Source organism: Ailuropoda melanoleuca, chromosome 14 (assembly GCF_002007445.2).
Source record: "Ailuropoda melanoleuca isolate Jingjing chromosome 14, ASM200744v2, whole genome shotgun sequence".
NCBI lineage: Eukaryota > Metazoa > Chordata > Mammalia > Carnivora > Ursidae > Ailuropoda > Ailuropoda melanoleuca.
In genome coordinates, this window is record NC_048231.1 from 17208277 (window position 1) to 17234359 (window position 26083).

General features: G+C 44.4%; 1 long non-coding RNA gene across 3 annotated transcripts in view; it reads right to left on the reverse strand.

The window, feature by feature from the left end:
• LOC117795999 overlaps positions 1–26083 on the reverse strand; it is a 72074-nt gene that overhangs the window by 38265 nt on the left and 7726 nt on the right. For 2 of the 3 annotated variants that reach the window (XR_004620241.1, XR_004620243.1), the window contains exon 3: positions 14951–15205. This is a non-coding gene — a long non-coding RNA (uncharacterized LOC117795999). Of the gene's footprint in view, positions 1–10906; positions 10947–14950; positions 15206–26083 lie in introns of those variants that run through there. The other variant, XR_004620242.1, reaches the window with a different exon arrangement.

Sequence of the window (26083 nt, forward strand, 5' to 3'; positions counted from 1 at the left end):
TCACCAGCATTGGATTTTACTATTTTACATTTGCAAATTTAAGAAGCATCTAGGGATACCTATTCTAATTTACTTATCTTTAAATAGAGTATAATGAGACTGACCTTTTTCACCCGGCTGTTTACTTCCTGCTATCCTTTTCTTCCTAACATCCCTCCCGATCTTTCAATAAGCAATACTTATTATGTGACTGATATAGATTGAGTTTTATAGTATATAGAAGAGCAGTGTTTATCAAAGAAATTGCAGATATACTTCCTATTCTAAAGAGCTTACAGTCTAATAGAGCTTACAGTCTAACTGTTGTCTTAAAAAAAATTGAATATACTTGCATTGTGGGGGAAGTGAGTGAAGCTTAAATTCTTAGAAGACAATACCACACAGTCCTGGGAAATCTATAACCAGGCTAGCTAGATGTCTTTTCATCACCATGTTATCACACTTCACATGGCGCTAAGTCTAAGTCCAAACTCAAGAGAATGGATGGCAGCATCGAACTTAGGTGGGGCAGGAACCCTCCTCAGAGGGTTGTTCCCTACACCCCTCGCTCCTGAGATCCTGCCTAACACATATTATCAGCAGGTTTGCTCATGAACTCCAGAACCACAACTCAAGGCCATGACACAAGCAGCCTAGAAATCTGGGTCCCTGAGGACTCAGAGCTATGGCCCTGCATTTCCTCTCCAGTGGTCACATCACCTAGTCAGATCATCTCATCAGATGACTTCATTTAACTAGATTGTGTCCCCTCAAAATTTGTATGTTGGAGCCCTAATCCCTAATGACTTATTTGGAAATAGGGCCTCTAAAAGGTAATTAACATTAAATGAGTTCATATGGGTGGGACTCAATCTAATATGACTGCTGTCCTTGTAAGAAAAGGAGAGCCCAGGGATGCGTACACGCAGAGGAAAAGCTATGTGAAGACAGCTGGAAGGCGGCCCTCTGCAAGCCAAGGAGAGAGGCCTCACGGAAACCAAACCTATGGACACCTTGATCTTGGACCTCCAGTACCCAGACCTGTGAGAAAATAAGTTCCTGTCATTTAAGCCACCCCATCTGTGGTATTTCATTATGGCAGCCTAAGCAGATTAATACAATGACCCAACAAGAGCCCAACATTTGGGAACCCCAAAGAATGGGTACACCTAAAATAAAGTTTTGAGGTTTCCCCTCTCAAAGTTTTATCCATCCAAGAAAGAGAGGTCACTGGCCAGCTTCCTTCCTTCATCATTCCCTCCCCAACACCTTTAGAATATTTTCTATGGGCCGGCACTCTGTCTGTAGCTATGTGTGATGTCTGCAAATCCTAAGGCCATTCCTTTCACACCCCCTGGGTTCTGTGCCAATGGAGGCATCACCAACCTCAGCCAGCCTTTTTTTCTCCATACCATCCCATCAAAAATGGAGTTTGGGGGAAGGACCTCTACCTGGAACCAGGCCAGAAGGCACTGAATTAGAGCATCATACATTCTTCCCTTGTCGTCCTTTGCCATTCTGTACACAAAGATGACACCAAATTAAAACAGCTCAGTGCTGTCATTTTCATAGGCCTGTTAATTCAAGGACATGGCTCTGGAATGGTCATGACAAGAACCAGCTTTACCATAACCATATCAACTCCAACCACATGTGTCACTTCAAATAAGGTCTAAGCCAGTCTACTGCCAATTGCAGTTTTTAACAATTGTTTTGCCCATAGTTCTTCCCTCTATGAAGACTTCCCTATATCTATGAAGACTTATCTACCAATGACAGAGGCCTTGGGGCCATATATGAAACTGAGGAAACCAGAGGTAATATCATCTTGGTCCAAATCAACAAGATTACCTTCCAACCATCCCTGTTCTGGGAAAATAGCCTGTTTTGCCCTGTGGCCAGCAGTGCCTTCAGGGCACGCGGTGCACTGTATGTGACCAAGATGTTGTCCACCAAACTGAAGAAATATTCTATATGTATGACACCAAAACCCAAATGGAAAAGTCCATCTGCGTCCAGTTCCCAAGGAAGTGGTGAAATAGGACTAACCTGCATTACAGACAAGCTGCCCCAAAACACTGCATGTACAAAATTCTGGTGGCCACTGGACCCACCACAGTGTTTATTTTTATCATGAGGGATGAGGAAGACAACCAGAGAGCCAGGCCACACCATAGGATAAAATTCCTTGGAACTGTTAATAGGGAGAGTAGACACACCTGTATTTGTTTGTTTGTTTGCTGTGTGTATGTTTCTTTTCTTTTTAAGATTTTATTTATTTGACAGAGGGGTAGAGACAGAGAGAGAGAGAGAGCACAAGCAGAGGGAGCAGCCAAGGGAGAGGGAGAAGCAGACTCCCTGCTGAGCAGGGAGCCTGATGCGGGGCTCGATCCCAGGACCTTGGGATCATGACCTGAGTTGAAAGCAGACACTTCACTGACTGAGCCACCCAGGCACCCCTGTGTGTGTGTTTCTTGTGTCTACCTTACACAGGAGGCTTTCCTCAGATGTTTGGTAACCTTGGCTATCTGTTTCACGTCTAGAAGTAAGACATCAAAAGTTGATGGGTACCCTGCAACCTAGAAAATCCACTCCTAGGTATGTACTCAGCAGACACACACACAAATATGCACCAAAAGACACATACGAGAACGTCACAGCAAGTCTACTTGCAATAGCCCCAGACTCAAAGCTACCTAGGAGGCCATCAGTAGTAGAAAGGATCAATAAGTTGCGGTGTATAAACACAAGGGCTACAACACCTCAGTGAGAATAAATAATCTATAATGATATGCAACAATATGGATGAATCTTACAAACATAATGTTGAATAAAAGAAACCAGAACCAAAAGCACACATGCTATATGACTCCATTAATTTAAGGACAAAACTATTAATTATAAATGGGCAAAATTGTTAATCTATGGTACCAGAGGTAAAGATAGTGATTATCCTTGGGTGGGACTAGTGAATGTTCCACCTATCTAAAGTGGAAAAGCAAAGAAAAACTAAAATACGCTATCGGGAGAATTTATCACACCGTTCTCAGTATAAGACGGATCAAATGGGCAAATAGTAAGCGAAGACAGAAATCTGAACAACCTAATTAACAAGGTAGGCTTTGAAAATAATTTAATCCTGATTTAAGTTCAGACACGTGCACACAAACATGCACACTTGGGATTTTGATTAGAAGAGCATTAAATTTACATATTATACTAACTTTATTTTTTAAAAGATTTTATTTATTTATTTATTTATTTATTTATTTATTTATTTATTTATTATTTGCCAGAGAGAGAGAGAGAACAAGCAGGGGGAGTAGCAGGCAGAGGGAGAGGGAGAAACAGGTTCCTGGCTGAGCTGGGAGCCTGACACAGGGCTCTATCCCAGAACCCCAAAATCAAGACCTGAGCTGAAGGCAGATGCTTAGCCGACTGAGCCACCAGGCACCCCTATATATTAACTTTAAAAGGATCTATATTTTTATAGTAAGTAGTCTTATCCACGAATATGGAATGTCTCTATTTTTGTTAACATAGAGTAAAGCTATTGATTTCTGTACACTTACCGTCCATATAGCCACTTTTCAAAATTCCATTATTAATTTTAATAGTTGTTAATTTTAATCACTTGCTATTAGGCTGGGTTTGTAATCCAACCCAACAAAAAAGATAATTTTCTTTAGTAATATTCATACAGACTATTTCTTTTCTTAGTTTATTAGTGAGAACCTCCAACATACATTCAATATCAGCAATGATAAGAGCCTTGTCTTATGGATATTAAATGGACAACTCTCTCAGGCATGGCTCAGAATCCCAAGGAGCCTGTGTCCCGTGGCCCCCATGCTCAGAAGTTACCACGGTCCTGACAGTCATCGCCCTTCACTCCAGGAGCCTGTGAAATCCTGGAGCTGCTGTTCCCAGGCAGGCCTGGCAATCCCAGTTCAATCTCCACTCCTTTCTCTTCTCTCTCACTAGCTCAGGCCGCCATCACCTGGCTCTGGAGTGATTACAGCGGCCTCTCAACTAGCTTCCCTTTGTCTCCTCCTGTCCCCTCCTGTGCTGTCGTACAGTCTGTCCAGCACACCGCCGCCAGAATGAGCTTCCAAAATGCAAATCTGATCATGCCTCTCTTCTTTTCTCCCCACTGTCCGAGGACAAGGGAGGTACGTGGCCATGTGAGCTGGTCCCTGCCTGGCTCTCCAGGTCCCTCCTGTCCATTCCCCCATACTGCGAGGGAGAACCAGCTGCCTCTCAGTCCTCTGGATGCACCCTGCCCCTTCCTGCCTCCACATTTTCACACCTTTGATTACTGCCTGGTACACCCTATACACATGCACATGTGTGTATACACACACGCATACACACACACGTTCTCTTTCTCCCTCTCTAACTCATATGTATCACCAGTGTCATTGACGCCCTGGGTGTAGACTATATAATTATTTGTTCAATGTCTTCATCTCTAGCCTGTGTATCCTACCAGGGTAGGAAGTGTGCATTCCTGCCACCCTTAACCCCAGCACCCAGCACAGGGCCTGGCTCAACAATTTTTTTTTTTAAGATTTTATTTATTTATTTTGAGAGAGAATGAGCGTGCACGAGTGGGGGGAGGGGCAGGGGGAGAGGGAAACTCAAGCAGACTCCACAAGGAGCACAGAGACCAAAATGGGGCTTGATCCCACGACCCCGAGATCATGACCTGAGCTGAAATCAAGAGTTGGCCACTTAACCGACTGAGTCATCCAGATGCCCCTAAATTAATAGTTAGTAGACTAGTGATTGTCTTTTATATTTCACAACCCACCAGTTTCGATTTTATCCCTATAAGGGTGGCTGGACACAAAAGAGCCTTTTATTCTTATTTTTTAAAATGCTTTTGGCCAGGGTGATTTCCTTCTAGTCCCAAGGCTGGGCACCACCAGGTCATGTCATGCCGTTTGCTATCCTCTTTACAGGGATGGTTTCTGTGCCGAGACTGTCATCCTTCCCTGATTCACCACAGCAAGGCTTTGTGTGGGGAAATGTGAAGGAGACAGAGGTCTCAGGATGCCAGGGAATGCCCGTGTTGCTTCGCCAGATTGCACACATTTGCACCCTGCACCCCAGCCCCTTCTTCCATTGAAACCCAGCCCTCAGTGCAGCTGCCTAACTCCGACCCATCCATGCCCAGAGCCACTGCCTGGGCTTTTGTTCTTCATTGTGTCCCATCCCACAAGTAAACACCCAAGAGTCAACTGGCTGGAGTGGGGGGGGTCCACCCCCCCCTTTTAATGATATGTTCTAAGAAAGAAGTCAAGCTGGCATCCCTCCCTGGAGCCTGAAGTCGTGAGGCAGAGACAGCATCTTATGGATACCTATCATTTTAGCCTTCCTGTTGGCCTGCCTGAAGTGCATGTGGAGGACACGGCAAAGCCCGCAGGCAGAGTTTCAGAGCAGTTAACTACAAATGCAAGAGGCCTCCCCTCTCATGTTGTCAGCCAAACCACAAGTGTAGTCCCTTCACTTGTTATAATGTAGCCACGACAGTTAAGTATTGTAACTGGGGCACAGCGAAAACCCCTGTAATTAAGGGCGATGGGGTGAGGAGAAAAGGCCTCTGGTTCTGGAAGTTCAGCCCCACGTTGAGCAATAGAGCAATATATATATTCCCCACTAGATGGCAGGCTTCCCGCTTTATTCCCCAATCGGTTCAATTTCAGAATCAGAAATGACTCCAAACAAGCACTCCAACAATCCAACCCTCCAAAGTGCCCAAACACATTCAGATTCATTGAATGTTAAGGGTGGGCAAATATTTGGTTAAATTTTTTTTAGCCAAACCTTTCATTTATAGAAGAAAAGTGAGAGCCCAAGAGGTCAGTAGAGCCTGGGTTCACACATTCTCCTGGGCCATCTTGCTTTTCTGTTACTTCACCCTGCCTCTTGACAAAAGCTATCCAAAAATTGTCCTAAGAAGAGATAGGATGTGGGTGTGTTCAGTTTCTGCAGAGTAGCGTTATGATGGACGCACTTTAATGTGTAAACATCATACTGAGAGAGAGAAAACAACTCCTCCACACACAGTGAGATATGTAACTAGTTTGGGTCTTATAATTATTCGTGAACTTGTCTAGTCCTTGGCGAGCGAGCAACTTCGCCTGGGATCCCTTATGCAGCTCTGTGCCCCCACAAGCCTTGTACAACACCATCAAGCATCAGAGGTGCTTGAAGTAAATTAAAGCAGAGACTCTGAAACCAGAGACCCTTTATCTAAGGGTTTAGCTTCCCAGGACCTTGACTTCAAAAAAGAGAGGGTTAAATTTACACTATCACCTAAATCTCTAATTGCAAAATATATGAGAAATGCTTAGTACAGTGCCAAGGAGGTTGTAGGCAAATGGTTCTCAAACTGTGGTCCTAGGACCCCTAAGGGTTCCCTTTCCCAACCACATGTCTTTCTTTCTTTCTTTCTTTCTTTCTTTCTTTCTTTCTTTCTTTCTTTTTCTTCTTTCTTTCTTTCTTTCTTTCTTTCTTTCTTCTTTCTTTCTTTCTTTCTTAGGCTCCATGCCCAATGTGGGGCTTAAACTCATGATCCCAAGATTAAGAATCGCACACTCTACTAACTGAGCCAGCCAGGTGCCCAGGGCAGGTTTTCTTTAGAAACTTCAGTCAAAACAATATATCATAAAAGACTGAATGCACAAGTGGATATGAGAATTTATAAACTAAACATTAAAAAGATTTGTAAAAAAAAATGGCATTCTCAAAAATTTCTTTGTTTTGGAAAATGCAATTACTGTTTGTAAAAATATGTAATGTATGTTAACATGTGCTGGGTTTTTATAGTTATTTTAAATAAGCGTTTTAAGTTTCTCAGTTATAATTTCTCATATAGTAAGGCAAATATCAAATATCTCATATACACAAAAGCTCTTTGGGGTTCTCAATCACTTGGAGAGGTATAGAGGGGTTCTGACCCAAAAAGTTTGAAAACCACTATGGTGGGATCTTAATTAACCCCTTCATTAGTTCTCTCTTATTTATCTTTCATTCTTCAAAAACAGAAAGCTGAATATCTGATGATGTTAATTTCAGCATTCTCTACAATAAAAAAAAAAAAGATAAAAGAGACGTCCTGAATGTCTAATATCAGGGGAAAGGATTGACAGTTATAAATATGCTCCACTAACCCAACAGAATTAAATATTATAGTTTTATGTAATAATGAAATGATTCTATGACATAACATTAAGAGTAAAAAAACATAATTCAGGATGGCCACTAATAATAAAAACGTAGGGGTGGAACCTAATACATAAAAATGAAAACACTAAACACCCATCATCTTGTGTTTGGCTATGAGGTTGTGGGTGTTGTTTTTCTTTAATTAAACTAGCGGCTGTTATCACGTCACTTCTATCTTTTAAAGCAGCATTTTCAAGTTAGCATTTTCAGACCTGGCTCCCCTCACACTAGGGGCAGAGAATCCATCGTCTTTTTCCACTTAAGCCAAAAAGCTTCCCAATTTAGAAAGCCAACTTCCTCCAGCAGACTGCAACAGAAGTCATTGTCTGAACAACCCCTGACAAGTGGCAAATCTGCACACGCACCACCACCACCCCCCGCCCCGGCCACAGCGCCACATAGGAGAGTAGGCGCTGAGGGAAGTGGTCAGAGCTTCCAGGCTGTCCACAAACAAGGTCTCTGTGAATGGAACAAAACTGCATCTCCCCCTCCCGCACTGGTTCTCCTGAACCCCCTCCTCTCCTGCACTGCCCCCCAACACACACACACACACACTGTGGATTTCTGTTTTGCTTCCTAGCATATTAATAAACTCCCTCTTTACAAACGGCTTCTGAGGTTTCAAAGTGATACACATTGCCAGAAGGAGGATGCATGCTTCGAGGAACCCTTCCTTTTAGTCCATTCACTGGGTTCTGTGCGCATTTTTCCCAAGACCGTCTAGGGTCATTCTCCTTCTTAACTCCAAATATGCTTAGGGTGCTATTTCAGACTCCCCGGACAGGGCAGCACGGTGTGAAAAAAATCCACCGGAGAACGAACAAGATGATTTTATTCGGGCTATTGCAACAGGGAGGACATTCATTAACACAGAGGAACCTCTCAGAGAAAAAGGAAGGTGGGCCTGAGATTTTGCAGAGGCAAGACAGTGGGGAGGAGAGGGGATGACAAGTTTTATTGGGGGGGGGTCATGTTGAATCTGTGATGGCATGGAGGGAGGTCCTCTGCAATTCTGCCCGTGTCTCAGCTCTCTGGCTCTCTGGGAGCACAGGGCTCAGATAAACGTCAGCACGGTCAACAGGTCACCAAAAATCTGGCCTGTCTCGTAGCTGAGAGGGGAGGAAATGAACGTGAGAGCGCGGTCCCAGACACCTCCAGGTGGGGAGGGCACCACGGGCAGAGGCCCACGCACGAGTGGACATATCTCCAGGCGCTCTGTTGGCAGCTGCAATTTTGCTCCCTAAATTCAGAAATCTTCTCCTTCTCCCATCCTAATCCTCTCTCCCTTTCCTTCTCATTTGGCAGGTGGGTGACGATATTGTTGAACAAAAACCAGTTCAATTACTGTTAATTCCTCTAAACACACACATACATACACACACACACGCACACACACGCGTGCACACGCACACACAGGGGGCTTGGTTCTGACCTCCTGGAAGAAAACTAGCCATCACCAGAAGATTCCAACTGAATATTTGGGGTTCCTGAACGATGCCTTTTGAAGAGAAAAAAAAAAAAAAGTTGAGACAGTTGGATCACTCCAGTCATGACCTGAAGTTATACTTTCCTTGATAGCATGAATAAATAGCCTCTCCCTTAACATCTTCTGTGATAAAGGCGAACCCTCCCCAGCTTCTCTGCCCCAGAGCCCCTCATTTCAACGAGTTTGGCCAGATGTGTGCATGTGTTCCCTTCACACAGCACAGGGTTTAAGGATGGAAGAAAAGATGAGCTGTTTCCCCCATTAGTGGATCTTTCCACCCCCGCAGAGAGCGTTTGTGGAGGGCTTGAGCTGTTGGCTGCAGATAAAACAATGGGGGTGGGAGCTGCTTTGGAAATAGGGGGAGGGATGGGGATTTTTCCATCTGGAATCACAAGGCTCTTGGTGGCAGGGCCAGATGGAGCCACAGTCTGTCTGTGGAGACAAAGCTTCTCTGTAAACTGGTTGTGCAAACAAGAATATGAGGTTTTTGACAATACAATGGCCAAGACCTAGGAAGCTGAGCTTCGTTATGAAATGCCAAGGGCAGATCCCTCCAACTTTGGTGGCTTAAGCCCTGAACGTTAGTTAGTTAGGAGCTTCCTTGAGCTGATGAAAACAAGACTGAAAAGCTTTGCATTCAAATGGAAGTTAGCCAGTCTGTCAGCCAGCTCCCATTCTCAGAACTTAAGCCATCTTTCAGCTGGGAGCAAACATGCTTCCTTAACCTACCGGAACAGTGCTGGGACTTAAATTACTGTAAAGGATTTTATAAATGCTGAGTGTCCCTGTCCACACTCTTAATGAACATCCTCTAAGTTGCACTTAAGCCAAATTCCAAGGTATAATTAGGGACACTAAACAATGATATAACGTGATTGCAAGTTTGCTTGAAGCTCCCAACATCCGATTAGAGGGATGGTAGCAGATTTCCCAGAGCACAGGAGATGAAAACCATCTGTCACGGCCTGCTTCCTAAGCCCTTCCTTCCAGGAAAGCTCTCTGTGTCACCGGATCATGCCAAAAGGAAGGCCTTCTTGGCCCTCAAAGCCCATCTTCCAACCAGAGATCACTTATCCAGCTGTGTGCCCTGGAGAAAGTCACTTCCCCCTGAGTCTTCATTTTCTCTTCCATAACACGCAGCAGTTGGACACATGTGGGTGTTTTCAAACTTTCTTGAAGTAATGCAACATTTGCTTTTCCCCAAAAGAAAACCTCAGGATGGAGGTCTGCTTCTAAGTATCCTATGTTGCTTGGTGGAGGAACTGTAAACAGCATGCCACCGATCAGACTGAAGGAGGGAGATAGCTCCGCTCTAGGTGACTTCAACTCCCAGGAGACTCTCAGTTCTAATGCAATGGATCAACTCCCTGCAAATATTAAGCACTTTATAAATATTGTATGGGAAAAAATGTGTGCTTCCATCGAAAACCACGCATCATTAAGAGCACATTCTTTCAGGTTATCTCACTATGATGCTAGGGGACACTTTCATTGCCTTCCAGCTATTTTACTGCTCTGCAAATTGTGGACAACCGATTGCAACGCATATAATTCTTGTTTACAGACGCACAAATAAATTCTGTCCTGTGTGAAGGCTTAATTGACGTCCCTCCCTAACCCCCAAGAGAAAACCAGTGTCAACACGCTTTTACTCCACATAAACTTGTGCTTCCTTGTCTTCGCATTTGAACTGGTTGTAACATCTTAGCTGCACTCCTTAATAATGAGCTAAATACAGGTGCCTGGGTGGCTCAGTCAGCTGAGCATCTGCCTTCCACTCAGGTCAGGATCTCAGGATCCTGGGATCGAGCCCTGCATCAGGCTCCTTGCTCAGTGGGGAGTCTGCTTCTTTTTCCCCCTCTGAGCCTCCCTGCTGATTGTGCTTTCACGCGCGCGCGCTCTCTCTCTCCCTTTCAAATGAATAAATTAAAAATCTTTTAAAAATAATGAGCTAAATGAAGCCTTTAACATGTGTTACTCTATATCTATATGAGAGTCATGGTTTTAACTTTCTTTTCTAGTTCTCGGTTTAGCCACTGATTCCCAATAGTATTTATACTTTCCACATAATTGCCTTTAAAAATAAAGTGTTGGGCACCTGGGTAGCGCAGTTGTTAAGCGTCTGCCTTCAGCTCAGGGCGTGATCCCGGCGTTCCGGGATCGAGTCCCACATCGGGCTCCTCCGCTGGGAGCCTGCTTCTTCCTCTCCCACTCCCCTGCTGTGTTCCCTCTCTCGCTGTCTGTCTGTCTGTCAAATAAATAAATAAAATCTTTAAAAAAATAAAAATAAAAAATAAAATAAAATAAAAATAAAGTGTTGTGCAGCAAAGGAAACAGTCGACAAAACTAAGCGGCAAACTACAGAATAGGAGGAGATATTTGCAAATGTCTTATCAGATAAAGGGCTAGTATCCAAAATCTAAAAAGAACTTATTACACTCAACCACCAAACACAAAAAAAAGCCAGTCAAGAAATGGGCAGGGGGCACCTGGGTGGCTCAGTTCGTTAAGCATCTGCCTTCGGCTCATGTCATGATACCAGGGGCCTAGGATCGAGCCTCACATTGGGCTCCCTGCTCAGGAGGGAGTCTGTGTCTCCCTCTGCCCCCTCCTCCTGCTCACGTTCTCTGTCCCTCTCTCTCTGAAATAAATTAATAAAATCTTAAAAAAAAAAAAAAAGGAGAGAGAGAGAGAAAAATGGGCAGAAGACATGAACAGCCATTTCTCCAAAGAAGACATACAAATGGCCAACAGACATATGAAAAAATGCTCAACGTCACTCAGCATCAAGGAAATACAAATCAAAACCACAATGAGATACCACCTCACACCAGTCAGAATGGCTAAAATTAACAAGTCAGGAAATGACAGATGTTGGCGAGGATGCGGAGAAAGGGGAACCCTCTTAAACTGTTGGTAGGAATGCAGGCTGGTGCAGCCACTCGGGAAAACAGTATGGAGGTTCCTCAAAAACTTAAAAATAGAGCTACCCTGTGACCCAGCAATTGCACTACTAGGTATTTATCCAAAGGATACAAAAATAGTGATTCAAAGGGGCACATGCACCCCAATGTTTATAGCAGCAATGTCCAAAATAGCCAAACTATGGAAAGAGCCCAGATGTCCATCAACAGACAAGTGGATAAAGAAGATATGGTATGGAATATTATTCAACCATCGAAAAAATGAAATCTTACTATTTGCAACAATGTGGATGGAACTAGAGGGTATTATGTTAAGCGAAATAAGTCAGTCAGGGAAAGACAACTATCAGATGATTTCACTCATACGTGGAATTTAAGGAACAAAACAGAGGATCATAGGGGAAGGGAAGGAAAAATAAAAAAAGATGAAATCAGAGAGAGAGTGACAAACCATAAGAGACTCTTAATTCTAGGAAACAAGCTAAGGGTTGCTGGTGGGGGGCAGGGGGGATGGGGTAACTGGATGATGGGCATGAAGGACGACACGGGATGTAATAAGGACTGGGTGTTATGTAAGACTGATGAATCATTGACCTACCTCTGAAACTAATAATATACTATATGTTAATTAAATTGAATTTAAATTTTAAAAAATGGATAATTAATTAATTTAAAAATAAAGTGTTGTGGAGGGACACCTGGATGATGCAGTTGGTTAAGTGTCTGACTCTAGGTTTCAGCTCAGGTTGTGATCTCAGGGGTCATGAGACTGAGCCCCTTCTCAGGCTCCACTCTCAGCAAGGAGCCTGCTTAAGACTCTCTCTCCCAGGGGCGCCTGGGTGGCATAGCGGTTAAGCGTCTGCCTTCGGCTCAGGGCGTGATCCCAGCGTTATGGGATCGAGCCCCACATCAGGCTCCTCTGCTATGAGCCTGCTGCTTCCTCTCCCACTCCCCCTGCTTGTGTTCCCTCTCTCGCTGGCTGTCTCTATCTCTGTCAAATAAATAAATAAAAATCTTTAAAAAAAAAAGACTCTCTCTCCCTCTCCCCCTGCCTCTCCCCCCACCACTCTCACTTTCTCTCTAAAATAAATAAATCTTTAAAAAATAATTAAAAACATAAACTCTGTTGTGGAAATGTCCTCAGAAAAGTGACATATGAGCCTTGGGAATAAGGAATAAAAGGCTAAACAATAAGGTGAATAGTAGCTGGGCTCCTGCAGGTCGGAGAGGGCAGGTGGGGGAGCAGTTATACCAATTCAACAGGGTGGGGGAGGGGGACTGAGAAGGCCTCCTGACAGGAGTGGGGAGCTTAAATAAGAGGAAGCAATCAACCTGACATGGAGAGAACAGAAATGAATATTCTGAACTCACCATTCTCCCCACTCCCTATTGGCCTGGGCCAACTGGAAGCAATAAAGTAAGGAAGAAGGGATCCAGCCATACATGTCAGCCTCCAGGGTACACAGCAGGGTGGAGTGGACATCCCTATCATTCAGACAGCCAACAAAGGCCGTTTGGGGTGAGAGTCAAAACACCCACAGCTCAATATTAACACCTTACTATTCTATCATCTTCATCAAAATAACTTCACTATTATTCCAGAAGATTCTTGCCCAGGAAGACGAAAGTTGCAAGTGACTTTACTGTTCACCCCAGGAACTTCCTGACAGATCATCTCTCTCATAGGAAGCATCAAAAGACAGTTTACATCCCAAGACTCTGAACCTCTCGGCTGGAAATCCACACTCTGCTGTGTCCACCAATCCAACTATTTATTATATCATGATCCTTACCACTTCTAACCAAACATGTCACATCCACCTCGAAAGAGTCACCTTAAACCAGGCTTCAAAGTCTCAATAAATACCCCAACTCTGCCCTCCCCTGTGAGGGACACTGAGGCCCTGTGGAGTGGTGCTCTCCCCTACATGGTGTGCAATAGGCTCGGTCCTGCCTTCTCATCACACTGTTTGGTGATGTGGAGGAGATGGCACTCAACAGCAGGGGAAAATATTTGGAGGCAACTGTGTATGTGAGCCTGAATTATTCAGGAAGGTTCCCTTCCTGCTCCAGTTCCGTGGGATGATGGCATAAATATTCTTTTTATTATTCCTATGTGGATACAAAATCTAGAGTTTGGGGGCTGGCAGGATTTCAGGAGATGATCTAATCCCTTCCCTCCTTTATGGATGAGGTCGCTGGGATGCACAGAGGCGGTCAGCCAGGACAGGGTCTGAATCCAAGTCCGGCAGCTTGAGGCCAGGTGCCCTGCACATTTGCCTTCTCTCGCTCGCTCATTCACTTTGAACAATCACTTCCTGCATGCCGGGCTCTATGCCTTGGGACAAGCGCTCAGAGGCTGGGTCACAGTTTCAGATATCTGCCCCCTTTGCCATCTGCCCCCGTGAAGCAGATCCTGGGCTCCACATTCTTTCCTGAAGAAAGCAATGAAAGGGCAGAAATCTGAGACCAGTCTGAGAACTCCCAGCTTCCAACCTCTGATGTCTCATCACTTGGGAAGAACACAGAAGCCTGTAAGTGAAATCAAAACATCGAGCAGAGGCTTTCTCTGGACAGGGGTTGGAGGGGAGAGGATGAGAACAAAACAGGTCCCTATGCCACAGAGCAGCAGAGAGCCCCCGTACCTCCCCAGGGCCACAAAGACAAGACTGAGGGATGGCTCAGGAGTGAGCTAGGGGCCCATTACCTGGACCAAATGCCCTGGCATAAGTAGGTCTTGGCACCATTAAGACCCTGAAACTTAAAAAAAAGAAAACAAAACGTGGGAAGTTGGTGCTGTAGATAGAGGGGAAGTCAGAGCTGATGAGGCTCCAGGCTTTCTCCCTAGAACTGGGTCAAGAGGGCAGTGTCTCTCTCTCAACCTAGACTGATCAAACACCCAACCAGCACTGGGGGTGACCACACTATAGGGTGACTTCCCACAAAGAGCAGTCCTGAGCAAAATGCTGCAGGAATGACGGATGCTCTCATTGCTTTTAAAATAAGCCCCGATCTTCCCAGCAAATGGAGGGGGTCAAGGGGGGTCTTTTGGAGGGAGTGGGACAGGAAGCACATGCAGCCTCACTGCCTCCCCCTCCCTGGTGTGACCCTGGTCTGACCCCACAGGTGCTCCCTGTCCCCTGCTGGCTGTTGGCCAGATCTCAGATTCCAGTCTTTCCCCCTGGCCAGACTTTCAAAGGGGGGAAGGAAGGAAGGGAAAAGGGGGAGGGAAAGAAGGGATCTAAGAGAATGGGGGTGGGAACTGGTGGGGAAGGGAAAACCCAAGAAGAGGAAGCACAATGAGGAACTAATTATGGATCTGTAGTACCTGTGTCCTCAGGGCTTTGGGTCAGCTCTTGTCTGGCTGGGACTCCCACAGGGGCTCAGGAGGGCTGCGTGCTGGATCCCCTCAAATTTAGAGCTCCAAATGAAATGCTGAGAAGCACAGACCTGTGTTTTGAAGACAAGGCTCCACCTTCAACTTGAAGTGTGTCCCCATCCTGAACAACTCCAGCCGCAATGCACTTGAACTGGTACCATTCACAACTTCACTGATGACTGTGGCCAGTTCTAATGGGCTGATCTGTGGAAGGCAAGCATTTAAAATAAATCACAAATTTTAGAATGCAGTTCGGGTTCTGTTCTTTGTTTTTTAATTTACATGGGACCTTTAAACACAGAGGCAACCCAAGTCTCCTCCAATCCCTGAGTGGCCCTGATGCCACCTCCCGCAGCCCCAGGCCTCAGACCCTGGAGGACACCCACACGAGCAAGGAAGGCCCCACCAAATGTTCAGGAAGGAAGTCATGGCACCATAACTATTCAAGAAAAAAATTATTCTGGGGCGCCTGGGTAGCGCAGTTGTTGGGCGTCTGCCTTCGGCTCGGGGCGTGATCCCGGTGTTCCGGGATCGAGTCCCGCATCGGGCTCCTCCGCTGGGAGCCTGCTTCTTCCTCTCCTGCTCCCCCTGCTTGTGTTCCTTCTCTAGCTGTCTATCTCTGTCAAATAAATAAATACATAATTTAAAAAAAAAGAAAAAAATTATTCTGACACTTGTTAAAATGTTAAGGAAGATTTTATTTAAGGCTATCACAATAGGTATCAAGACTGTTACAAAAGGGAAGAGAGAGATGGGACTCAGCTCCAATGAGAACAGGTGGGGATTTATAGCCAAGGAGCAGGTTGGAAGATGGGCATTTCTAGGAGGAAACCTCAAGGCCACGGGGTTCTTGCTCACTTCAAGGATCCTTGCTGAAGGCAACGAGGGTGATCGAACATCAAGTGTGGGGGGATTCTCTCTAAACTGATCTGGCAGGGTTCTTGCTACTGTAACTGGGCTCTGCAGGCCCAGCAAGGACAGGGCCAAGGTCGAGGCCTGGTCAAGAAGAGTGGTCAGAGAAACCTGACTCAAATGTGATCACAGAAACTCTTTGTCCTTCACAGCCATTTTGTCCCAGAGGATTCCCCCAGCTACTGTGACACCCCAAGAATTCATTTTCCTTCATGACAGACTACGAGGAGGTGAGAAAGGAGACAATCTGGATCTGAACTCAGGGACTATTTTGAGTCCTGGCACTGTACCCCCATTTGTTGGTGGCCTGCCCTGACTCCCTCCTCGCATGAGCTTGCCTCTGACAGAAGGGGACAAAATGCCAAAGACTTGCCTTTCCAGCCTTCTTTGCAGCTGGAATCAGCCTTGTGACCCAGTTCTGGCCACCAAAAGAGAAGGACAATTCTCCCAAGTAGCTTTTGGGAAACGTTTTCCTGTCTGGATGTGGAGTGGGAGGGTACCATGCCTGTTATGGAGGCGGTCATCCCCCACCATGAAGTGGCAAGCCTGAGGGCTGGAAGCGTGTGATGATGGAAGGTGGGGAGCCTGGGCCCTTGGTGACATTGCTGAGCTGTTCCACCAACCCCTGAACTGTCTACATCCAGACTTCTTAATGAGGTGAGATAATTACGTGGCTTTTTGATGCCAGCTACTCTTTTGTCCATGTTCTAGGTGTTCTACAACTTGCAGCCCAAAGCATTTCTAACACCTTCCACCCCCGCAATGCTGGAATTTGTAAAGAATACCGAGACATCTAAGCCTCAGTTTCACCCTTCTATCCTAGAAGTTTATCATCAAGGAGGAGAAACTAACCATATATACATGTGCTCGATGTCCTTCAAAATTAAACAATTTAGAATACAAACAAGTTTTAAACTAAAAGTAATAGCAACTCCACTCCTGGGAATTTTTCCTCAGAAAATTTACCTACCAAATTATAACACATGACAGAGAAAATGCTGACAATACCCTAAACGTTCAACAATGGGGGTTGAAATTACAACCCATACGTATATATTGTGAAGTCATTAAAGATGACGCTACACTTAATGAAAGAATTCTCTAGGTGATAATCAGAAAATAACAGGTTATTATCTTGATATTACATAAATCCCATCTTGTGCAGAAAAGCATCTCTAAGTCTAGGATATATGTGAAGCTGTCAACAGTGATTATTGCTCTGTGGTGGAATTCTTACTGATTTTTATTTTCTTTACACTTCTCTGTACCTTTTGTATTTGGTGCAATGAAGACATATTTCTTCTATAACAGTTCCACTAAGAATGTTTTGAGATGCAACTGATTGGGAAGACTATACATCTAACAGAGCACAGTGGAGGGCTTTTAAAAACCTACCAACTATTTGCAGAACAGTATAATAAGTGGAGGTAGGGTGGAGAGTACCAAAAATAGATCCACAGTCCCACACACAGTTCGTGGCTTCAAAGACCAAGCGCCTACTTGGGGAACTAAGACATACACAGGGGAAATGGCCCCATCCATTTCTGCAAGCTGTAGAATATTCGTCACGTAGCCCATCCTCCTCAATGATATGATATACATTGAAGCAAAACTGATCTCTAAATATTTGCCTTTTACAAAAAAACTCTACACAAAAATTTTTGTATCATATCTGGTATGCACAGAATGTAATTCAGGCATTGTGAACAGCTTCCAGGAAACACTTTCAGGCCTTTTAAATTTGGGGGTTTTTTTAAAGATTTTTAAAAATTTATTTATTTGACAGAGAGAGAGAGCACGTGCACACACAAGCAGGGGGAGCAGCAGGCAGAGGGAGAAGCAGACTCCCTGATGAGCAGAAAGCCTGATGCGGGGGCTCGAACCCAGGACCCTGGGATCATGACCTGAGCCGAAGGCAGACGCTTCACCGACTGAGCCACCCAGGCGCCCCAGGCCTTTTAAGTTTTGCCTAAGAATTGTTTGCAAAGTCTTTAACACTCTGTCTATAATATAGAACCTAATTCACAACAAAGCCTGTTGTATTTCTTAGAGCCATAAATACATCAGAGGATCTCTCAATTTCTAGATTACTTGCAAGTCATAGTATTACTAGCTTAAACTCAATGATACTCTGATCAGCTCATCGCCTACTTGGTATGACTCAGATGCTCCCCCAGAAACATAGCTTACTTCCCGAGTTTGACCCTCTTTGCCAGTTTCCCAGCATATTCTAGCAAAATAGGTAGCTTTCCAGCATCCCTTAGATTGGAACAGCATTAAAACAATTGAGATTACATTTACCATTTGAGTACAGAAGAAGATAGCGAAGGCTGGCAGAATACATCACCACAAAATATGCCACATTGGTGTAAGGACTATTTTGAGTTAAAAACACCTTAAGAACAGCAGATGCAAAAAGGTCATTCTGACCTTCCCTTTTCCTGAAAGCAGAAGTTAAGACTCCCATGTGAAAGATGTCTTCCCTACCCCAGGAGGAAAGAAACATTATCATCCCTGGAGACAGGGAGTGGAAACAGAAAGAAGTCTGTACAAACAGACCTTTTTAAAATAACTCTTACCTTCCTCTAGTCTCCCTGTGTATTTTAATTACTTTTGCACAATTGCTAGTCTTTGTTCAATCTGGTATATAAGCACTTGGGCCAATCTGCCCTTTGGGTCTTCATTTTCCTCTGGGGGCTCCCACATACATGCAAAACTCTGCATGCTTCTCTCCTGTTAATCGGTTTATGTCAATTTAATTCTCGGGAACAGCCAGAAACCCTAAGAAGGAAGGTTAAGTTATGCCTCCCCTACTATGCTCTACGTTTATTTACTAAAACTGTGGTTGGGTTTACTGAGCCACCCAAGATCCAGATAATAGTGATTAGTCCCACTCTTGGGGTCACCTCTGGCTCTGAACTGCTTCTGCTGAACTACTTGACGTTAAGAATCATCTTGCCATTCTGTTCATGTGGTCATCACTCTGCATAGCAACCCAGGCATTGGCCTCAGACCATTTCCCTCCCACACAGAGGCGGGGGTGCTTGTGTGTGTGTGTGCACGCATGGGCACACCTGTATGGTGAAGGCTCTACGAAAAAGCAATGCATGGCCCTCTCACCTCTTTCCTCCCACCCCCAAATGTGGGAACTAGGTTCTCTGTTTGGTCGCTTTGGCACCTGTTGGCCAGTATCTTTGGCATCTCAGCTTCTTTATTCATTTAGTCAACAAATATTTATTGAAGGCCTACTGTGTGCCAGGCACTATGCTAGGGAAGAAAAACAGTCAGAGCTCACAGTCTCTGGTCCAACACAAACCTTATTCAAAGAAGGGCACCATCAAATATAGTTCTTTTAAGTGCTTTTTCCTAACTTGATATATTTTTTTAAGATTTTATTTATTTATTTGACAGAGAGGTAGAGCACAAGCAGGGGGAGCAGCAGAGGGAGAGGGAGAAGCAGGCTCCCTACTGAGTAAGGAGCCTGTTGCAGGACTCGATGCCAGAACTCTGGGATCATGACCTGATCTGAAGGCAGACGCTCAATTGACTGAGCCACCCAAGTGCCCCTGTAACTTGACATTTTGAAATATTTTAGACTCACATAGAAATGCTACAGAATTCCCGTGTACACTTTGCCCAGTTTCCTTCAATAATAACATCCAATATAATCATGGTACAGTGATCAAACCAAGAAATTTACATGGACACAGTACTATTAACTAAGCCATAGCCCTTACTGGATTTCTCTAAGTGCTGTTTATTACATTAATTCTTCAATATTTATAACAATCATAGGAAGTAAATACTATCATTGCTCATTTTATAGATGCAGAAACTGAGATTCAGAACAGTTAACGTAGTTTGCTAAAGATTCCAGCTTGGAAGTGGCCAAGTGAGGATTGCAAATGCAGGCAGCCCAGCTGCAAGGGACCTGCTCCTCCCACTGAACTATATACTGCCTCTTACTGTGAGCCCAGCCAGCCAAAGCAGCTTTCCTCAGTCAAACCTGAAGAAACTTACTATCATCGCATTATAATAAATTACACTAAGGAGCCAGAAGTTGTAACCCTTGGATGCCATCTTTAGAGTCAAAACATTTGCTTCCAACATCAAAGTTGGCTTCAATAGCTAAGGCTTCCCAAGGGAAATTACTATTGCAACCACTGCCCAATGAAACAATGTTTTTTAGGCTAACAAAGGCTGACTTTCAAACATTTCCCTCCGGTTGAAAATAACTTCAGTTGATACATTTTGACTCTCAAAAGGAAGTTTCTTTGTCAGAAATGGCAAGAAATGCAGATGCAGGTCAGGCATTGCCAAAGCAAAAGCTTCAGAAAACACTGGCTTCCTCTCAAAATCAAACCATTTCCAATAGTCTCACTCCCACATAACTCAAACCCAAATGAAATATACCTTCATGAGTCCATCTACAGCAGAGTCATTTGAGGTTAACTTGGGTTTGCTCTCCTCTGTAGTTGCCCTAACTGCTTTCAAGCAGATAGCCAGGCCCTTTGAAACTGCTTACCTTCTGGATTTTGCAAAGCAGAGGGCAAAAGAGCTTGTAGTCAATGCCTCTTTCACTGTTTTTGGGGTAGGGCACGGGGGGGGGGAAGAAGTAAGGGAATGTAGTGAAGAGTGGTGTGTGCTACATCAGGAGGGGAGCGAGAATAGCAGAGGGCAGAAGAGAATCCCCCAGCCTGCAATGGGGAGCCATGCACCTCTTTCTGGCAAGATCTGAAGCAACAAATGGCTGTCTGGTGCACCTAAGTGGGCTAAGCCCCAGGTACCAAAGCTTCAAGTCTTCTCAAGAGTTCCTGTCCCCAAATGTGGCATAGAGGCTGGAGCCTAAAGAGAACATGAAACTGAGACAAGGGGTCTCAGAGTGGCCAGTGCAATCAAGGCTGGCAGAGTATTTCAGATGAGGCTTTAATATTTAAGGTTTTAAGATCTTTGTATAACCTGGAGAAGGCAGAGTGCTGGGGGGAAGAGCCAATAACCATTGAAACTTAACTTCCCATCAATTCAACAGGTAAGATAAACCCAAGTTGATTTAAAGAATACAAAGAAATGTAATAGTGTCAAACATCTGAGTTTGTGGACTAGCATTCACACCAACTACACATCCATCCATTTGTTCATCTGACAAGTACTTATTGAGTTTCTGCCATGTGCCATACACAGAGACGAGACCTGAGGACATAGTGGTTCCCGAGACTTCCATTGCTCATGCGCTCAGAAATGTCCACCCTAAACCAAGGAGAGCCCACTACAGTATTGCTGATGGTAAGAGAAGGTGCCAGGATGCATTACAGGCATCAAAAATGGCCCATATTGTGCTGGTACTCTTTCACTGTTAAGTTATGCATAATGTATCAAGTTTCAAAATTATCTATGGGTTTATTCCAATGAAAGAATCCCAGATGAATGCAATGATTTTTGCTAGAATAATGTTCATCTTACTGTTACAATAGCAAAACCCTGAAAACAGCAAAAATAGGTTAAATAGATTACAATATATCCACTCTTTGGAACACTATACAGGCATTAAGAATGATGTTATGGGTGCTGCCTTTTTTTTTTTAATAAAGATTTATTTATTTTTTCATTTGAGAGTGAGAGAGAGAGCATGAGCAGGAGAGAGAGAGGAAAAGGGAGAGAGAATCTGAAGCAGATTCTGTGCTGAGCCCCACACAGGGCTCGATCCAAGACCCTGAAATCACAAACTGAGCTGAAACCAAGAGTCGCTTACTCAACCAACTGAGCCACCCAGGGGCCCCATAGATGCTACTTTTATACTTAAAAATAAAACACTGAAGAATACTTTGGAACAAGATCTGATAACATAGAAAGACATGAGCAATGTATTGTTAGAAAAGTTATAAAACTCTGAGCAAATATGATCCCATTTTTGTAGTAATGACATAAATACGCATATGCATAAACGTGTGCTGCATGTTCAGGATACAGGAGTGCTGGGAGGATAGACAACAAGCTGTTAAAAGTGGTTATTTCTGCCAGGGTTGCATTATGACTTTTCTGGGCCTTAGGCGGTTTTGCCTTCATGGATCCCTTCCCCCATAAAAAATGTTAAAAATATATAAAGATAATATAGTCCAGGCTGGATTCATTGTTATATATTCATTATTATTATATTCACTCTTTTCTTCTCATTTTAAGAGAAATTAAAATGAAAATAGTCATAGGCTCCAGGCTCTGTGCCTCCAGGGGCCATCAGATGACTTGGCCCTCATTTCTGAGTAATGGGATTACTTGATTTTTATTTCCTTTTTGCTTATCTGCATTTTCTAAATTTTCAATACCCTAAGATTATCATAAAGAAAAACATTTGAACAAGAGATTGGTAAGCATAAGAAATGGCCCATTTTATGCAATGCTTCCACACAATACTGAGAGTGAATACAGCCTCTGGGGGCAACACCCTCCAAGGACTTCAAGGCATCCCATGGATACAGCCTGGCATCCGTGGCGCTGCTGACCTAGCCCATCCCATGATTTCCTGCAAGAACCAACCATGGAGACAAAACCTCCAGTTTTCAGAACAAAGTAGCTCTCCGGCTTACCAAAGAGAACGGGTTCATGCCTTGTCCTTTACGCCCAGAGAGGACACCACCAACCAACCCCCACTGGCTTTATTTCTCCAGGAGCACAGATGGTTGGCCCATGTTCCAGCCATGCTCTCTGGCCCAGTCCGAGAAGCATTTAGACGAGGAGGGCAGGCTTGGTAAACAGGCAAAGGCACTAACCTCCGACAGCCTCACCCATAGCACAGTACATCATATTATAAACTGGTGCTTTTCGCCAAACTGTGAAGTTTGCCAAAACTTAATAGGTTTGATTTTATAAAGTCAGCCTTTCAAGTATGGATTTTTAATTTATACATTCATTTATTTATTCATGTGTTTCATTAATATTGATTAGACATCTACTCTGTGCCAGGCATTATCCTAGGCGTAGGCGACACAGTGGTGAGCAAGACCAACACGGTCCCTGTTCTCATGTTGCTGGAAGGAGAGATTCTGAACAAGGTGCAGAGTGGCTTGAAAAGGGAGAAGCAATGGGTGTGTTGAGAATGTGTGGCCAGGGGACGGCACCCAGTCCAAGGAGCTGAGGATCCAGCCTTCCTAAGGAATGAAAGTTCAAACCCAGACATGGAAGGCGAGTAGGAGTGGGCCAAGCAGGGAGAGGGGAGGATCAAGAGGAAGAACAATGGGCAAACTAATGCCCAGAATCTAATCTAAGACTATGAATTCTCAGAAACTGGAGACATCCCAAAGGGTTGTTGACTATGGCAGAAAGCTGGGTTAGAGAGGCCGGCAGGTGCCAGATGGGAAGGACCATTTTATTAAAGTCCGGTTTGGGGGCTGGGACTACATCCTTACTCCAATGGGAAACCATCCCAGAGCCTTAAGCAAAGGAGTGCTTTGGTGCTGTGTGGAGAATGGATTGCCTAAAACTCCCACAGTGGCCTTCGGGTCACAGGTGATGGCTGTTGTATAGCATGAACCCTATGATAAGACTGACTCCAGCCTACTTTAAACAACTGAAAAAACCAAAGAACCAGGGATGTACACTGGACCTCTGTGCTTCCCACAGTCTCCATCCCAGCCTTCAGAACCATACAAACAAGGGAAACTTCAAATAAAATGGGGCTTTGGGAGGAATACCTCACTGTCCCATAGAGCTTTGTAATACTTCTTGATTCTTCCAGCATACATCTTCCAGCGTTTTCTTCTTCTAGATTATCTTTACTCTCCTTAGCTGTTTGAATTTTAGAATCAGCTTGTCAATTTCCATAAAATATAACCTGCTAGTATTTTTATTGGGATTACACTGAATCTAAAAACTGATTTGAAGAGAACTGACATCTTTGCAGTACTGAGTTTTCTAATCTATGAACATGGTCTAGCCCTCCCCGCATTTAGGTTTTCTTTAATTTCTTTCAATAATGATATGACGTTTCCAGTGAAGAGGTCTTGCACATGTTTCATTAAATCTATCCCTGGATATGCAATGTTTTTAGGTGATTATATGGGCAAATATTAAAAATATTAGTTAAAGTAAATAATGTCTGAGGAAAATACTTTGCAAAATGTAAAACATTATACAAACTTGAGATATTCTTTCTCACCGACATTACTGAACACATCCTTTTGGAAAGCCAGTCTACGCACCCCCTTAAGGCATTTTTCCCAGGATCTGTTGATTAACCAAGATGCTGAGGCTCTCCAACCCAAACAGCCAAAAAACAGTGACATCAGAGGCCAAGAGGGGAGTTACTGGCCTGGAATAAACTCTAAGAAAGAAAAAAAAAAGAAACGAGTCCTCAATCTGAATTTTAATTTTACCCAACAGCCATCAGATGGCCTAAGGAGGGAACAAATTTTTCAAAAAGCACATCATTCAATCAAAACTCAGAGACTGGATAAACTCCATACAAGATCTCCCTCAGTCTATGGGCTCCTGACACTTGCCGAAAATTAGCCTAGCCCAGCCCTCAGAGGGAGCTGAAGTGCTACTTCCCATCTTCAGAGAAATTCTCATCTGCAGAACAGACAAAGGCCAAGCCTGGCCTCTTCCTGGGACCAGTCCCTGGCAGTGCTGATGCTCTCACTCTCAGTGCCTCTGCGTCTGCACTAGTGACTCATACACCCTTCTCTGAGCCCAGCCTCAGAGGCACCCTCCTCCACCTGCCAAGCCCTGCCTGACACCAACACAGCTCTGGTGCTCACCTCTCTCCACCAGTCTAGAGGAGAAAATGGCCAGAACGAAGTCTTCAGGACATTAAGACTGTTTACCTTTGCTGTGATTTACCCCTACATCATTCTACTCCAGTCTCTTGGATCCCCTCTCTTGATCAATGTAGGAACAATCGGTATTCACTGAATCAGCAAATATTTATTGAGCACTCACCATGTGCCAGGCAATATTCTAAACACCAGAGACACAGCAATGAACAGCATAATAAAAGGCCCTGCCTTCTTGCAGCTTACATTACTGGGGGGAGAAGCATCTGTACTCTCAGGGATGGTGGAGAACAGCAGGTAACAGGACCATCAGCTACAGATCAAAAGGATGTTAGTCTGGAGTCTTGGTTTGGGTTCCCATAAAGGTAGACCCTAAGAGAAGGATTTGAGAGTAGATTGCTTATTGGGAAAGTGATCCCAGGAAGCACAGGTGAGCAAATGGGGAAGTGACAGCGAGGAAGGAAAGCCATAAATAGTTTGTTAATGAGACACTGACCACTGTGGGCAACTGAGACTCAGTCCTGGGGGACCCTCGTACAGACTGTATAGAATGTGCCTCACAAGGACCCCCTTGAGGGGCAAGGAAGCTCAAGGGTTTACCCATCCACTCCCATCCTCATTAGTTGAGGGTCCCACCAGGGTCTTAACGCCCTGGCACCTCAGGCAGAGACAAAAGGAAGCCATAAGCAGGCACAGAGTGTCTAGAGGCGACCTCTGGGATGAGAGACAGGGTTGGAGGAGGGCCAGGAGGCGTGTGCTGCTCCCGGTCATCTTGCTCTCTATGATAAGCCCAGAACCTAGTGGGGTTTCAGGGACATAGTAGGCACTCAATAAATGTTTGTTGAGTAATTAGATGTTTTATTATCTGGAGATGTCTTTAAAGCTGTTCCAAAGTCAGCAGAAGATAAGGTCCTGGATGTGAACCTATAAACAGTGGGCTCAAAGCACATGAAGCTGTGTTACCCTGGGCAAGTCCCTTCCCCTTCCTGATCGGTCTTCACAGTCGTAAAGCAGAGACTGACACCTGTCTTGCCTGCTCCGTCAGATTGGGATGAGGAGCCAACAAGAGAAACTCTGCCAAAGTACTTGGGAAAACCGGAATATGTTACAATTATTTTTCTTGTGCAAAGAGCCTAGAATATGGAATTCTGCAAAAGGAGATTCTGGTCAAGTAAGTTCTGAGTCTGTTTCCGCACTTACAAAAGAGGCACTGAGATAACCAGGCCACAGCACGTCCCAGAGTGCTGTTCGGTGGCTCAAGAGGCAAGATAATGGATTTGGTGTGCTCCATTCCCTTCTGAAACTACACTAAAGTGACAATAAAGGGATGTGGATTTTAAAGGGGGGGGGAGGGGATCATAAACCCATGATGACAAAGCAACAGGAGAGAAAATGATATCCACAA